The sequence below is a fragment of the Bos grunniens genome, chromosome 26 (assembly GCF_055505025.1).
Source record: "Bos grunniens cultivar Pamir isolate PY7600 chromosome 26, Bosgru_T2T1.0, whole genome shotgun sequence".
Lineage (NCBI taxonomy): Eukaryota > Metazoa > Chordata > Mammalia > Artiodactyla > Bovidae > Bos > Bos grunniens.
Window position 1 is genome coordinate 26,939,573 of NC_141190.1, and position 17,372 is coordinate 26,956,944.

The following is a 17,372-nucleotide window of genomic DNA, read 5'->3' on the forward strand; positions in this document are numbered from 1 at the left end:
AAGAAGGAAAAAAAATAAAAGAAAAAGGCAAGCAAAGAATCTATCAAATAGGGAAGTAGCTGGCTGGCTTTATTGGACAATGACAACAGATCCTATCTCTCTTTAACTTGTCCAACATGTTCTCCTTCTCTTTTCATCTGGTAACTCATACAATATTTTTGATCACATTTATTGGCAGCTGAGCCATTTCTATATAATCATAGCACCTCATTTTCTTGGTGTGTCCTTAGTCAATCAGTCGTGTCTGACTCTTTGTGACCCCATAGACTGCAGTTCGTCAGGCTCCTCTGTCCTTGGGATTTTTCAGGCAAGAATACTGGAGTGGGTTGCCATTTCCTCCCCCAGGGGATGTTCCTGACCCAGGGATTGAACTGGCATCTCCTGCGTCTCCTGTATTGCAGGCAGATTCTTTACCTACTGAGCCACTGGGGAAGTCCATTTTCCTGGTAACAGTGATCATAATATGGGATAGTCGTTCAAATATAGGAGAATCTATCAGAGTTCATCCCCTGATTGATATATGAATCCTAAGGAAAATAAACTCATTTGGGGAAGTTACTAAACTGGAGCGGACAATGGTCATCCATACCATCATCTTAAGAAACTGTTTCTTTAAGTAAAAGGGGAATGACACCAACAAATAAAGGAACTGGGAAAAACAGAGATGAAATGTGGATGGAGTCAGAGAAACAGAGAAAGATCCCTCCTGGAATGGTGCCAGATTACAATCCTTTAGACCCTAATTCCTAAGCCTTCCTAACTTCTTGAGCCAATAAACTCTTTCTTCAGTAAGCTAATATGAGGGTTTCTGTTACTTGCAGCAGAAGTTTTGAATGCTGCAAAGGATACAGTTTACAAATGCATTCCAGTAAATTTTCTGCCAGAGAATAATTTCAATTTAGTTCAGTGTAATAATTTCAATCTAAAACAGTGGAAACCTGACCTAGATTTGATTTTCAGCATAGAAGTTAGAAATTTTGAAGCTCTTTCTGATAAATGTCTAGACTTTGGCACATGTCACCTCTTCATGTGTGCATGCTCAGTCACTCAGTCTTGGCCAACTCATTGTGACCCTAGGGACTGCACCTCACCAGGCTCCTCTGTCTGTGGGATTCTCCAAGCAAGAATACTGGCATGAGTTGCCATAACCTCCTCCAGGGGATCTTCCCAACCCAAGGATCAAACCAACCTCTCTTATGTCTCCTACTTGGTAGGAAGTTCTTTACCACCTGGGAAGCCCCATCACCTCTCCACCACTATATTATTTCTCAGAATATGTTCCCTACCCCCTCAGTCTTTCTAATCAAAAGAGTAGAAACCTCTATATAATTCTCTTTAGAAGTTGGGAAAAGATGGTTCAAAAGGCTAAGAATAGGACAGAAACATGTTTCTTAAAATAGTTATTGATTCAGAAAATGTACCTGTTCTATCCTTAAGAAAATTTCCTCAACTGGTAATTTACATCCTAAGCAAATGACAAGAATCATACTACTTCTGTGGCTGCTATGGTTCACAAATTAAAATTATTTGAAGAGGTACAAATGAGAGCCAAGGAAAGGGAAGCAAATCTCCAGAAAGAGAGCCATGTTCTGTGTCTTGGTTTCCATCCATGGAGCAATGAGAAAGCTATTCCTTGGCTACTACATTGAGTGGTTCAACAGTATAGTTTGTGGGGAAGGACTCTGGGTTCAAATCTTGACTGTCCTGTTCATGAGATGCATGACTCATATGTGAATCACATGTGAATCATATGTGAATCACAGGCCTCACTCATAAATCAAGGCTAATCTATCTAACAGATGTCCACATTGTACAGTCACTGGGAGGATCAACTCGGTTCTCCCCAGGATCACTTTGTGCTACATAATCTTCACTCACTCCACTCTTCTCCATTGACCTTGGTGCCTTAAGAGGTGGACCTTGGCATTCTGAAGTAGCTACCTTCCTCCCTTGACTTGCCATTAGTTTTGTAGAATAAAAGACACATCTGCAGGAAATAGAAGGGCACAGGTTCCCTGCCAGGCCCCAGATGGGTGATGCCACTGTCTTCTACCCAAACCCAAGCTGGACTGAGAGGGGCTCTTTCACAGCCACGGTTTTGCCAGGTTCTTGTACCCTTCCCCACATTTTGCTTTTTCTAATTTAGGAGGAGTAGCAGCTTCTCTCTGTTGTTAACTCTGGAGCCTTTCATCATCTTCTGTTTTTTTCCCTTAATCCTGCTCATATTTTTGTAAATAGTCAATTCATTAAACTCCCTAATAATTCCTTTGGAGTATAATTCTTTCCTACAGGGTCTCTGAATAACATACACTTAGAGGATGGTCGGTCATGCAGTAAATTTTAAATAGATGTTATTTATTAGAGGAATTGTAGAGGTGGAAGCGGTGCCTTTTCTGATAAGTACTCCAACTCATAAGAACAAACAGACATAAACTCTTCTGGAACAAGATTATAATTCAAAGACCAAAGAGGACCAGAATAACTACTTTGTTCTAGAAACAGTGCCCGGGAAGATTACTGCTTGTAAAAAGCAAGGCAAGCAACAAAGAATAAGACATGCAGTAAATGAGAATATTTGAGTGAAAAAAAAAAAAAAAACTAGTACTATGTTATAGTTTTTAAATAAAATAAAGCTAAATATATGAGGAACGAAAAGCAGAATAAACCAAGAATTGTTTTGAAAAACAACATGCTAAATTATTTTGGAAATCAGGCACACTGGGGAAGGATCAGCTCTTTCAACTTTTTTTTTATACGCTAACAAACATGCTATATAACTTTGCAGTAATCTTTGGGGAAATATATAAATATACAGTATGTTTGAAATCTGGTCTTACCACATGGTGATAATATTATGCCAGCTTATCTTACAGAACATATCAAGAGAAAGGATTATGGAAACAAGTGCAGAGATTTGCATCTTTCTTATTTAAGGACCAGGGGAAAGTAAGCACAATGAATAATAACTACACTGCCATTTGTAGAGGGAAAGAAACAAGTTATCATGAAAAATAAAAGTAATAAGTATCCATCTATTCATCTTATATTCCATATATTTCAATGAGTAAACCATACAATATGACTGTATAATATGGGGATTTTAACTTATTAGGATTTTTGTTTCCTTATAAGCAAATAAGATGCAAGACCTTTAAAAGTCATGCCATCTATTTAAAAAAGTCGCCAGTCCAGATTCGATGCACGATACTGGATGCTTGGGGCTGGTGCAATGGGACAACCCAGAGGGATGGTATGGGGAGGGAGGAGGGAGGAGGGTTCAGGATGGGGAACACATGTATACCTGTGGCAGATTCATTTCGATATATGGCAAAACCAATACAATATTGTAAAGTTAAAAAATAAAATAAATTAAAAAAAAAAGTTGGATTGACTATTACCAGTAACTTAGAGTTCCTTAAGTAGAAATTAATGCCAGACAAAACATTGCTGCTGGTTTGTTCCTATAAGCCTGCCAAAAGGATTACATATTTACAAATAAAATATATTCTATTTTTTTTTTTTAGTAGTACTGCCAAACTGCAATGATTTTCCATTTATTAGGGGGAAAAAATTCTATTCCTAGAGAACTGTTTCTTCAGAGGAAAAGGAGAAGAAGGAAAAAAAGACTGTGCTCTTCGTAGAAGAAATTCCTGCTAGGGTAAAAAGTTAATATATTTCATCTTCTAGTCTATTACAATGTTAAGGGTTTTATTTTTTCCTGCTTCATACTTCTTTTTCCAGCTGCCCACTGTCTCACCAACTCTTTTGCATTGAACAGACATCACTGCCATTGTTCTCTCCTGTTAAAGGTGAGGGATGTTCTTAGTATATTTGCTTTGCTATTTGTGTTTGGGAACAGAAAACACAAGTAGCTTCTCCTTAATCAAATAAAACTTAATGTAAAATATGGACCAGGTTCTACATGCATAGGCAACTCAGGATAAGTGGAATGGAATAGACTTCAGGTAGCACTTAAACTTATAGAGACTGGTTTCATTAGAGCTGTTCAGTGAACTGATAAGTTATTTGTGTGCTAAGAATCCGATGAACTAAAGTAGCCTATTATGCACAAGTGGGGAAAAATAACTATATATTCAATGCCAACTCTATGAAACAACCTAATATAATCTTCCTCTACAAAGTCCTAGAATAACATATTGGGTGCTGATGGAAAAAATCTAGACCTATTATAAGTAAGTTATAATGCTATTTTAATAAAACGGCAAAGAGAAGCTGTCAGGAGGAAGAAGCTGTCAGCAGGATATTGCTTTGAGAAATCATGTTTGCACATAGGGACCTGGCTAATTCTTCTCCGTGACCAATCTCTATTCTATTAGAATCAAATCATCCTCTGTGTTTGATATTGAAACTGAGCTTAGGCTCAGGGTAATGAAGTAAAGGAAGAGATGAACTTCAAGTCCTCTTCCGTGAAAGTTGGATAGTATATTCTATGTAAACACTTGCAATGAAGAATGACAAATAACATCATGTTAGTATTAGAATCAGCAGGTTGTAGTTCACACAACTAGCAGGAACAGAGGGAGATAAAGGTTTGATAATAGACCAAAGGCATCTCAAAACAGAGCAAGTAGTGATTAGAAATTCTATTTGGCGCATTACTTCCCTGTCTTGTCAGCATGTGAAGCAGAGTAGCTGTGAATTACACCAGTGGTTGCTTAGTGGTCCATACCACTTGAGATTGAAGTTCAATGTCATGAGGGTGTGGAGCCTTCCCTAGATTTGAGACCACTTTATGCCAACATTCTCTCTCTCGTCTTTTCCAGCAAGACAGGACTGGCTTCTGTTGAAGCCTCAGTGTGATAAAAGACCTTCAAAATTAGTCAATGTCTCATCTCTTGGAAGGTCATGTTGTAAAAAGAAAAAAAAAAAAACCACCATTTTTCTTTTATAGATACTAATCCTTCCTTATATAGCTTGAAAACAGACAAAAACATGACAGGCCTTTAGATTGAGTAAAATAAAAATTGTTGATGGAGGTCTCAATTTGCCAAGCATTGGACTGGTCATGGAATTCCTCAATGTTTCTCCATTGGATTAAGCTTCCAACATAGAAAATCTAATGCTAGGGGAGACACAAGTGCCCTTGTAAAGAAAATTTCTTAATTTTGTAAGATTTTACTTCACTGGAGAAGATATTTAAAAACACGCAGCATGGAGCAGGCAGTGGGTGGAGAGTTGGAGAAAATATGGGAACAGGAAACAGACAAAAAGAGAAACATACATGCATTCAACATTCAGTATACACACATACTATGTTCAATGTGCAGTTCATATGTCAGACATGCAGATATCGAATGAACAGTCAACCAAATAGGCCCCTGCCCTAATGGAGTTTTCATTTTAGTGGGAAGAGATGAATAATACACAAACAGTATATAATAAGACAATGGTAGATAGTGATAAATGTTGAGAAGGAAATAAGAGAACATCACTGCAGAAACTCCTAGGAGTGGGGGATAAGGGGAGATATTCTGGATGGAATCATCAGACATAACTTCTCGGATGATGGGGCATTTGACCTGAGACTTGTACAAAGAGAAGGAACCAATCTTGAAAACAACCAAGGAAAGAGAGTTTCAGACAAACAAACTTCAAGTGTAGGGAACTTCATGACTACTTTTAATCCCTACAAAATTAGAATGTCAAAGGAATACAAGTCAGCATGGGTGGAATTAAAGGTTATTGATGGTGATCACAGGTTGAGGGACATTGGACTCGTTATATTATCACTCAATAACCCTAAATTAACCAACAGAATTTTTCCTCACAGTTTTGGATGCTGAAATTCCAAGACCAAGGTGTCAGCAAGACTGGTTTCTGGTGAGACCTCCCTTCCTTTTTAATGCTCCTCTTCTCATTGTGTTCACACATGGCCTTTCCTTTATGCGAACAAACTCCTAGTAGCTCTTCTTTTTATTTTTTTAACGTTTTATTTTATATTGGAATACAGTCGATTAACAATGTTGTGATAGTTTCAGGTGGACAGCAAATGGACTCAGTCACACACATACATGGATCTATTCTCCTCCAGACTCCCCTCCCTGTCCAGGCTGCCACTTAACATTGAGCAGAGTTTCCAGGGATAGTTAGGGAGTGTGGGATGGACATGTACACACTGATATATTCAAAATGGAGAACCAACAAGGATCTTTCTCCTCTTAAAAGGATATCAGTTTTATCAGATTAGGGCTCTCTACCCATATGACCTCATTTAACTTTAACTTTACCTCCTTAAAAGTCTTATCTTCAAATATAGTCATGTTGGGGATTAGGGTTTCAACATATGAATTTGGGGTCCGGGGGAGCACCATTAAGTCCATGACACAGGAGCTGGGTGATATCACCTTAAACCTGTAAAATATCCCTCTGTCTGCCATGTAGAGTTTGGATGAGGAAAAGGATCACAGAAATGTAGAGTGAAACAAAAGCTTCCTTTCCCTGTATTTAATGCTAATAACTCCCAAACTTCTCACATTGTTAGAAGAAGGTAAACAGCAGGTAAAGTACCACTGGAGAATTAAAAACTGTTTCGTGGAAACTGGTCAATACTGGGATCTTAAGGAAATTTATTATGGTTACAGCTCTGAGGCAGGAAACCATACTAGAATCACACAGCCACATAACATAGAGAAAAGAACTGGGCCTCCCACCAAGAATCAAAGGCAGGAAAAGTAACCACAGAGTTGCAACTAATGCTCCCTTTCATGCCAGGGAGGGGCCAGTGCTCTACCAACCTTGATTACTGAGGTGCAAGAACAGAGTTTAGAGGCCACTGATCCACTACACTATAACAAGTCAGCCTGATCCTTTTGCAGCTGAAAATCTGCATAACCTGTAACAGTGATTCCTCTCTGTATCTGACCTCTGATCCCACCTAGATTCCTATACACTGCCCAGAACACAGTGGACAGCGTGCACTCACACATCTCTGTCTGCCTCTGAATGTGTTTCCCAACAAACACTATTCCAAATCCAGAGGGTGCGGGTCATATTCAAGCCTGTCAGGTCGTATTACCCTCAGTTTTCTCTTTACTACTCATTGCTTATCAGTAAGATACGTATAAAAATAATACAAATTTTGAGAATCCAAAGAAACTAAAAAAGAGAAATCTCAACTGACAGCATAAGAATACAAAAAAAAAAAAAAGAGAGAGAGAGAGAGAGAGAGAGAATGCTATAAAGAATTATATGCCAATGAATTTAACAATCTGGAAGAAATAGACAACTTTTCTATAAACATGCTTGCTTAGTAAGTTGCTTCAGTTGTGTACAACTCTTTGTGATCCTGTGGACTACAGCCCACCAGGCTCCTCTGTCCATGGGTCTCCAGGCAAGAATACTGGCATGGGTTGCTATCCCGTCTCCCTGACCCAGGGGTTGAACTCCTGTCTCATGTCTCCAGAATTAGCAGGTGGGTTCTTTACCATGAGCACCACCTGGGAAGCCCATACAGCCTACCAAAATTGAATCAAGAAGAAATGGATAATTTGAACAGATTGAACACTAAAGTGAAATAAAATCTTTAATTGAAATAATACTTCCTACAAACAAAAGTCCAGGACCAGATGAGTTCACAGGTGAATTCTACCAAAGTTTCAAAGAAGAACTTATATTGATTTCTCTCAAACTCTTCCAAACATTGAAAAGGAAGGAACACTCCTGAAGACATTTCATGAAGCCACCATCATCCTGCTATCAAAGCTAGATAGAGAACTCACCAAAAAGGAAACTTACAGGCCAATATCTTTGTGAACATAGATGCAGAAATTCTCAACAAAATATTAGCAAACCAAATCCAACAACCCATAAAAAGGATGACATACCATGACCACGTGGGATTCATTCCAAGCTCACAGGGTTGCTTTCTTTGATATATGTGAATCAATGCAATACACCACATTAACAAAAGAAAAGTAAAAAACCACAAGATCATCTCAAAATATGTAGAAAAAGCGTTTGAAAAAATTCAAAATTCATTCATGATAAAAACTCTTACCAAAGAGGGTATACAGGTAACATATTTCAATATAATAAAAGCTATTTATTACACACCCACAGCCAATACAATAACAGTGAGAATCTGAAAGCCTTCTTGCTAAAATCTGAAATAAGAACAAAATGTCCACTGTCACCATTTCTCTTCAACACAGTATTAGAAGTCCTAGCCATAGCAATGAGACAAGAAAAAAAAAAAAAAGGATCCAAATTGGAAGGGAAGAAGTAAATTGTCACTCTGTGCAGATGGCAAGAGAGTAAATATACAAAAACTTAAGGACTGCCCATATAAACTACTAAAACTAATAAATGAATTCACTGAAGTAGCTATATACTACGAGATTAGCATTCAGAAATTGGTTGTATTTCTTTACACTAACAGAAATATCAGAAAGGGAATGAAATATAATAATACCTTTAAAATTGTAATAAAAGATAAATAAAACACCTGGGAATAAATCTTACCACGGAGGTGAATGACTTACATACTGAGAACTATACAACATTAATAAAAGAATTTAAAGACGATTTATAGAAATGGAAAGCTATCCCATGCTCTTGGATTAGAAGAATTAATATTGTTAAAATGTCAATAGCACACAAAACAGTCTATAGATTTGATGAGATGATTCCCTGATGGCTCATTTGGTAAAGAACCCACCTGCAATGCGGGAGACCTAGGTTTGATCCCTGGGTCAGGAAGATCCCCTAGAGAAGGGAATGGCTACTCACCCTAGTATTCCTGCCTGGAAAGTTCTGTGTGCAGATAGGCCTGGTGGACTACAGTCCATGGGATCACAGACTGAGTGACTAACACTTTCACTATCAAATTACCCATGACATTTTTCACAGAACTAGAACAAATAATCCAAAAATTTATATGGAACAATAAAAGATCCAGCATTGCCAAAGCAATCCTGAGGAACAAAAACAAAGCAAGAGGTGTAACTATTCCAGTCTTCAGACAATACTACAAAGCAACAATTATGAAAATGTGTGGTATTGGTACAAAAACAGACATGTGGATCAATGGAATGGGATGGAATGAATCAATAGAATAGAGCCCAGAAATAAATCCACATATGTATGATCAATTAAACTTTTACCAAGGAGGCAAAAACAGAAAATGAGAAGATGACAGTCTCTTCAGCAAGTGGTGCTAAGAAAGTTGGACAGCTGCATGTAAATCAATAAAATTAGAACACACCCTCACGTCATGTACAAAAATAAACTCAAAATGGCTTAAAGACTTAAACATAAGACACACCACCATAAAACTCGAAGACAGTATAGGCAAAACATTCTCTGATATAAATAAGACCAATATTTTTGTAGGTCAGTCTCCCAAGACAACAGAAATAAAACCAATAATAAAGAAATGAGACCAAATCAAACTTACAAGCTTTTGCACAACAAAGGAAACCATAAAAAAAAAAAAAAAAAAAGACAGCCTAAGGAAAGAGAGAATGTATTTGTAAGCGATGTGACTGACAAGGGATTCATCTCCAAAATATACAAACAGCTCACACAATTCAACAACAATAGAAAAAATCTAATAGAAAAATGGGCAGATCTTCATAGATATTTCTCTAGAGACATACAGACCATCAGTAGACACACGAAAGGTTGCTCAACATCACAAATCATTAGAGAAGTGCAAATCAAAATTACAATGAGATATCACCTCGTATCAATCAGAAAGGCTCTCATTAAAAACTCTACAAATAACATGCTAGAGAGAGTGTGGAGGAAAGGAAACCCTCCTACACTGTTGGTGGAATTTTAAGTTGTTACAGTCACTATGTAGAATAATATCAAGGTTCCTCAGAAAACTAAAAACATAATTACCATATGAATCAACTTTCCCACTCCTGGATGTATACCCAGACAACACTATAATTCAAACAGATACATGTATCCCCATGTTCATAGCAGCACTATGAGGTTTGGGGCTGGGAATCTGGGGTTGTTAGATGCAAACTATTACATTTAAAGCGGATAAACAAGCTCCTACTATATATCCAACCTCCTGGGATAAGCCATAATGAAATAGAATATTTTAAAAAATGTATATATGTGTAAAACTGAGTTATTATGCTATAAAGCAGATTGGCACAACATATTAAATCAATAAAACCTCAATTAAAAATACATGAATGTAAATTATTAGCAGAAATAATATAGTAAAATCTGGGAGATTAACATTAAGTAGCTTGGTTCATCTTTTTCCTATAATCAATTTCACTGGGGGATTTTTGCTTGCTGAATAAAGGCTTATAAAACAACAAAAAAATAACAGTTTTATGTATTTCTTTGGTATTAAACCAGACAATGCAGGGGGAGAATTTAGGTTCTTACTATTGATTCTTGTCTTTGTTTAATAACTTGATGCTTTTTCAAAATGGGATTTTTACATTGATTTTGATTTTTAAAACACTGCTTTGACTATTATTTACCTTGATTGCTGAGTGTTTTCAGTATCTTCTTAAAGTTTGCTTCTGAAGTGAGTTGGCAATGGCACCCCACTCCAGTACTCTTGCCTGGAAAATCCCATGGATGGAGGAGCCTTGAAGGCTGCAGTCCATGGGGTTGCTGAGGGTTGGACACGACTGAACGACTTCACTTTCACTTTTCACTTTCATGCATTGGAGAAGGAAATGGCAACCCACTCCAGTGTTCTTGCCTGGGGAATCCCAAGGACGGGGGAGCCTGGTGGGCTGCCGTCTAGGGGGTCGCACAGAGTCGGACACGACTGAAGCGACTTAGCAGCAGCAGCAGCAGCTGAGTGTTTTCGGTATCTTAAAGTTTGCTTCTGAAGTGAGTTGCACACTTGCCTCCCTCTAGTCTGAGTCCTGCCTTATCTGACATATATTGCATACTAAATAAATATTATGCATTATTTTTGGTTGCGGTTACCATTATTACATTACTAGGTTCTTTCTCCTCACTCCCTCACTTTCTCCTCACTCCCATTCTTTTGACCCATCTCTCTCTTTTTCTTTTCCCTCCTTCATATACACACATGTATAGGTACACATCCAAAAACCTACCACTGTAGCTACACAGTTGTTTGATATAGAGCTTAGTTTCTGAAGGAAAAAAACAAACCAAACAAACATAGAACATTCATCATAGATAGCCTTTCATTTTAAATTACTTCCTATCACAACACACAGCTCATGTAGCTTATAATGAACCCAGTGCTGGAATTGCTATATAATGAGACTTTATCTAACTGTCTCTAACATGTGCTGTTGCTATAAGCAACATTTCCATCCAATTTGGTCAACAATTCTGGGATCATGCCTCAGGAAACATGCACAGATTTAGAGCTCAGCATAACCACTCATAATGCCCAGCGTGAGAAAGTAGCCAAGAAAAGATTTCTCCATCTCAGCTGGCACTCTTGAAGGACACTGACAAGATTAGGGTGGATATATTTTAGGGAAAGAGCTATAAACAACATCCCTCTGCATTTAAAAAAAAAATGTACAGACAGCTAAACAAATTGCTATTTACTTAATGCCATAGATTTTTACTAATTTTTCCTATATGTTTTGAAAATATTAATAATTATTAGCATTAGCAATATATTATTTCAGCAGCTATGAGGTTTAACTTTTGTTCTCCATGACAACTACATGCTAATATTTTTGACATGTGTTGGGAAGATCCCCTGGAGAAGGGAATGGCTAACCCCTCCAGTATTCTTGCCTGGAAAACCCCATGGGCAGAGGAGCCTGGCAGGGTACAGTCCATGGAGTCACAAAAGGTCAAACACAACTGAGTGACTAACACTTTTATACCTAAGTTTTGACAAGTTATAGTCATTACAAAGACAACCAAGAGGGTGGGAACTGGGAGGAGAAAGCAAGAGGGGATGGATAGAGAGGAATAAAAGAAGCACATGGAGGCAGAAGGAGGTGTTTATAAATAACAAAGCATTTGAGAATCAATTTTGGTCTTACAGAGAACAAGTCTAAAATAAATCTGGAAGCATCAGAATCACAACTGAACTAAAATGAGATATGAAACCCACACTCCTGCCGGGGTCCAGCCCCGGCTGATCCAGGGTATTCGAAGGAGAGACGGCATAGGAGACCTATTTATTTAAATATTTTATCAAAGATATAAAGAGTAATAGGATGAGGATAGCTCAGTAGGAAATTCAGTGGAGAAAAGAAGCTGAGTAGCTTGGTTTACGCGGGAGACCAATAAAACCTCAAGAAGTTTGCACCACTTACGTAGGCCGCAGGCGTCCTTCCGTTCTCCCGAAGGAGAGGAGACACTGAGGCCTCCCCGGTCGGATCTTAGAAGCCCAAGCATAATTAGCAAGCATGACGGGTTCCGCGCTCCAGATGGAGACTCAGCCAGAATTTGAGAGAGAGAGAGCGACATGGGGAGACCAAGTTTCGGTGAACAAGGCCCGCACTTTATTTTTCAAAGTAGTTTTTATACCTTAAGTTGTGCATAGAGGATAATGGGGGAAGGGGTGGAGTCATGCAAGGACAGCAATTCCTGGTGCTAATCGAAGCCAGGCTTTCAAACTTATCATATGCAAAAGTTCAGGTGATTTACATCATCTTCTGGCCAGGAGGCCTGTTAACATTTTAAGAAACTTATCTTTCTCTAAAGGTGATTATTCCAAAGTCAGGCACCAGCCTCCAAAAAAGCACTGGACAAAGCTGCATTCCTATAGGGCAAAGGTGAGGTGGGCTCAATCAAGAAAAGAATTAACTCAAGGGTCCAAGGTTACAAACATTGAGGCTACTACTTACATTTCTATACACCCATTATATCAATCAATACACTGCCAAGGACACAGTAGGTAAGGAGTACGGAGACTTAGCAGCAAACATTGGCCCAATAAGTGAAAAACCCTTCACCAATACAATTTCTAATCAATCTTTTAACTACTCAAAGGAATCTGTGTTTAGACAGTTTAGAACATCTCCTGCCTCTCACAGTTGGGAGGCTCTGAACAATCACATGTGGCCGGAAAAACCTATTCAGGCAGGCTAGAGGATTTCCAAAGGAGTTTGTAGGTTGAAACACTGTCACACCCAGGAATTATTAACTGGAGCTGTAAGCTAACTCTTTTTTCAGAGAGAGGTAGTGGGGGACAGCCCCCCGTAAAGTCAGAGGTGTAGGTGAAAGCACAAAGCAGAAAGTAGGCAGACTCTGGTTTTGGGGGTAGATGCTCGAGAATTTCCAGGGGGACTCCTGAGGCTCGATCCTGCCTTTGCGTATGCCGAGCCTCCTCCCTCATGACCTTTGCCATGGGCGGAGCTCCTCACGCTGGCTCCCGGCAGTGATAGAATTCCAGTTGAGCTATTCCAGATCCTGAAAGATGATGCTGTGGAAAGTGCTGCACTCAATATGCAATATGCACTCAATATGCAATATGCTGGCTCCCGGCACTCCAATTCAGGTGATCATCCCTGGTTTTTCATGCTTCCAACCAACAAAAGGTTGTTCACTAATTGGTCATAGAATCTGAATCTCACTTGAGATCTGATTATTTTTAAAGTCGGGGAAGAATTAGGATTAAGGCAAACAAAACATTTGTGGAATCAATCTCAGTTAAATGAGCTTCTGCCAAGTAAAAATCAGGAACTGTGTATATGCTGGCAAAACACTCTAATGATCTTAAACTAGGTCTGTCTTGAAAGTGGATGGAATTTATGAAGCCCCTCACTGGATGCTATAAAGACATCTCTCCCTATTATCAGGTTCTACAGAATTGGAGAGTACCAGAGGGAAGCAGGTAGGGCCATGGGGTAGGGGGTTCATGAATGATTAAATAATCAAAGGAAATAAAATAAAGATGAACTGTCCTCAAACCCAGGAGGATCATATTATAGGCATAATAAAAGCGACTTGATATAAAATCCTTAGGACTAGTAGCATTTGGGTTTGCAGATAAGCAAGGGAAGAAATAATGCAATTCTTTTAGTAACTGGCTTTATCTAGATTTTGCATATGGGCAGTCTCTCAGGACCATTCTCTCTTTCTGTGTATGTAGTCAATTCAGAATGGAACTCTCTTGTTCATGGTACTCTGAGGCTTTCAAAAATGACTGAGATTTCAGATTTCACTGGTAAATGGAATATTTCCAGTTTCATTTTAAGGAAATCCTAAATGCTAGGCTGATTTTAAACCATAGGAAGAAGGCCAAAGGGAAATTTGTTGTTACTAAGAAGCTATGTTTTCATTTTATGTTTGCCGTCCATGACCTGTATCTATCTTCCCTGACCTCAAAGTTACATACCTATTCTATTTACAGGCTAATCATGTATCCGTTACAAGCATCCTGTGTTCTCCTGTGTTCTAGCAGACATCACTCTGGGAGTTGGTGATGGACAGGGAGGCCCAGCCTGCTGCAGTCCATGGGTCTGCAAAGAGTCAGACAAGACTGAACAACTGAACAGAACTGAACTGTCTACAGATAGAATAAAATCTTAGATGCACATTTTAATAGAAAAATAATTTTAACAATTTAAGTTTTGGATAGTCTTAACATAGATAGCATTTTTAGATTGAATGTTATACTGAAATAAATCTAGGATAAGTTATTCTTTTAAATATTGAGAAGTATATTTGGCAGTAAATTAAACATTTTATATACACTACATTTTGGGGATATTTTGTCCCTAATGCTTATGAGATTTAAAACATCTCCAAATTTACCAGTAAATAATATAGAAGGAAACAGTCAAGCATATCCCACACTTGGTTGTTACTTAATAATAATAATTATTATTATGTGTAATAGACACATAATAGTGTCTATTATGTGTAAATAGACAGAGAACCATTAATGGCTCATATTGAGGTTCCCAATAAAATGGATCTAATTAGATAGTCACTGAATCTAGTGTCCAACTATCAGTAAGTAAGTGTCAGTACGTAAATATCACCTCTGTATTTATCATATGAGAAATAATAAACATTACTCTGTATGTTCATTTTTTCCCACTGGCTTTGAGTGAACTCATAGTGTCTTATTTAGAAATTTAGTAGAAAGTATAAGTTGATTCTTTCTAATATTTACCAAAAAAAGCAGTGTAGGGAACAGACAATACAGGCTTCAGAATTAGACACAAAATACTATGGGTCTAATATCAGGAAGTGATTCTGCAGTCTTTTGGAGAGGGAACAATTCTGAGACCTGTCGTAAACTTTACTATTCCTCGGCTTGTAGAGACTGATGCTAAATGTGCAACAACAGTTCTTCTTCATCTGGGTTCACAGACATGTTCTTGGGGATCAAAGGCATTGTTTTGGTTTTAAAAGGTATCCAAGACCCACTGGCATTTGGGTAGCATTGTGATGGAATAATTTCAGAAAGACACAAAAATGAAAAGCTGTTATTATTTGTTTTGCTGTATTCTCAGAGATCCTCAGATGAAAGTAAAAATGGATGGATAAAACAGTATCCCTATATTCACTCTTGTAGTCATTTGCTCTGATCCCCAGATGATTTTTCTGTACCAAAAGAGAGAGCCTTTGTTTTGCTGGAATGAGCTTGAGGGTAGAAAAGAAGGCAACATGCAATGAGTTTAGAGTGTTTTCTTACATCTGTCTAAGAGGTTGTATCTGAGCTTCTCTGCTCCACAGACCCATGTGTATCAAGGTCATATGCAGCGAGCAAGGCAGAAACACAGGAAGCAATGTTTATCAGAGTTTACTTACATGTAGAGCTGCATGCCATGGCTAAAGGAACGAAGAAGCCTGAAACTTTGTAAGACATATTTTGACACTGGTCTAACATATCTTAGAAGACGAGGGCTGCGGAGAGAACAAAAAATTGAACCAATAGGATTAGACTACAAAGGCCAACCTTGAAAATGAGCCAGGAACCATTTAAAATTTTCTTTCCCTAAATTTCAGGGTTTTTGGCATTGTCAACCAAGCACTGATAGTTTAAAAGTGATGGTAAATGAATCTTTACAAAGTGCAATTTGGAGTGTACCACTGCTTTACTCAGAAACCTTCAATGTTAGACACTATGCCATTTGGCTATTAGTCTAAAATACTTGGCCTGGCATTTAAAGCCTTGAACCAACTCTCCCAAACTACATTTCCACTCATTTTTATTCTCTTTACTACACTAAAATTTTCAGTCTTCCTATTCTTTTTACAGTCTTCAATTTTTCCCACATTTCTTTGTTTATATTGCCTTTTTGCCTATAATATTAAATTTTGCTCTTCCTTGTCATATGTCCTAACCTGACCCAGCCTAAAAGCGACCTCCTCCACATAACTTTACAAAAATTCCCCCAGCAAGAAGTACTTTTTCCTTCTTTGCTGCTTCTCTACTCTGGGTGAGTTCTAAGAGAGTCCACGTGATGGAGGAGGACAAACACAGGCTGTAGAGTGAACTGGAGCGGAGCAGACTTCCCAGGGTACCAGGTGCATGACCTTTGACATTTTCATCTAGCTTCATTTCAGTTTCCTCATCTCTACAATTGGAACAAGAGGAAACTCCAAGCTTACAGAGTTATTGTGAGAACTGAAGGCAGTAACATGGTAGCCTGCCAGCCTAGTGCTTTCCGTGTATTTCATCTCTTTCCCCTTCCGCCATCAACTCTCCTTCTAGAAGGGGACTGATAACAATTTACCCTGGATTCTGCTTCTCTCTCTTAATTCTCTGCCTCCATCCCTCATTCCAACCCAGGATTCTCCATGTCTGGTCCAAAATCAGATCTATCACCCTTCCATTGCCTTCCTCCAAATCTGAATCATCTTACATCCTGTTTCCCAAGGTTGTGACAAAAATATAATCTCAGACTGTTAGTCAACTGACAAATAAGGCAGTTGAGGCCCGAGAGGAAAAGTAACCTGCTGAAGAACAGGCAGTGAGTGGAATCAAATGCTTCTGAATATCTACGCCTTGAAATCAAAGACCTCATTTTTCTTTTGAGGGCTGGATCTTGCAGAGCTGGCATGCTGCCCAGGACATTTCAGGTGTTCAATAAATGTTTCTAAATAAATGAATGAGGGAGGCTGGTAATTTGGTATAGTTTATATTGTATTATGCCCTTAGACTTCTCAATAGCTTTTCCTGATTATATTCGCTCAGCTTCTCTGGAGAGATGAGGGCAGAGGTTGGCACCATTCTTAAGGCCTCATTTCAGTCATGAAGTCTTCTCTCTGAGTGCCTCCTCACAATACCAGAGTTGTGATGTGCTTACATTCTTACTGGTTATTCATCAGTGGGTTTAATTAACTTCTTTTTTTTAAAAAAAGGCACTAAATTTTGCTTCCCCAGGACAGAGTATAGACATTGGTGGCCCACCACAAAATCAATGTCTGTGTCTAGATATTTTACAAAATATATAGCCCTTAACCTT

At 38.4% G+C, this 17,372-nt stretch overlaps 1 long non-coding RNA gene across 4 annotated transcripts in view; it reads right to left on the reverse strand.

Moving 5' to 3' along the window:
- Window positions 1–17,372, reverse strand: part of LOC147344293 (uncharacterized) — a 416,497-nt gene that overhangs the window by 112,458 nt on the left and 286,667 nt on the right. The window contains exons 4-6 of one of the 4 annotated variants that reach the window (XR_015155377.1): window positions 15,712–15,807; window positions 14,288–14,411; window positions 12,264–13,372 (exon numbers count right to left, since the gene is read on the reverse strand). The exons of 2 other annotated variants lie outside the window; for them this stretch is intronic. This is a non-coding gene — a long non-coding RNA (uncharacterized LOC147344293). Of the gene's footprint in view, window positions 1–12,263; window positions 13,373–14,287; window positions 14,412–15,711; window positions 15,808–17,372 lie in introns of those variants that run through there. One more of the 4 variants, XR_015155379.1, reaches the window with a different exon arrangement.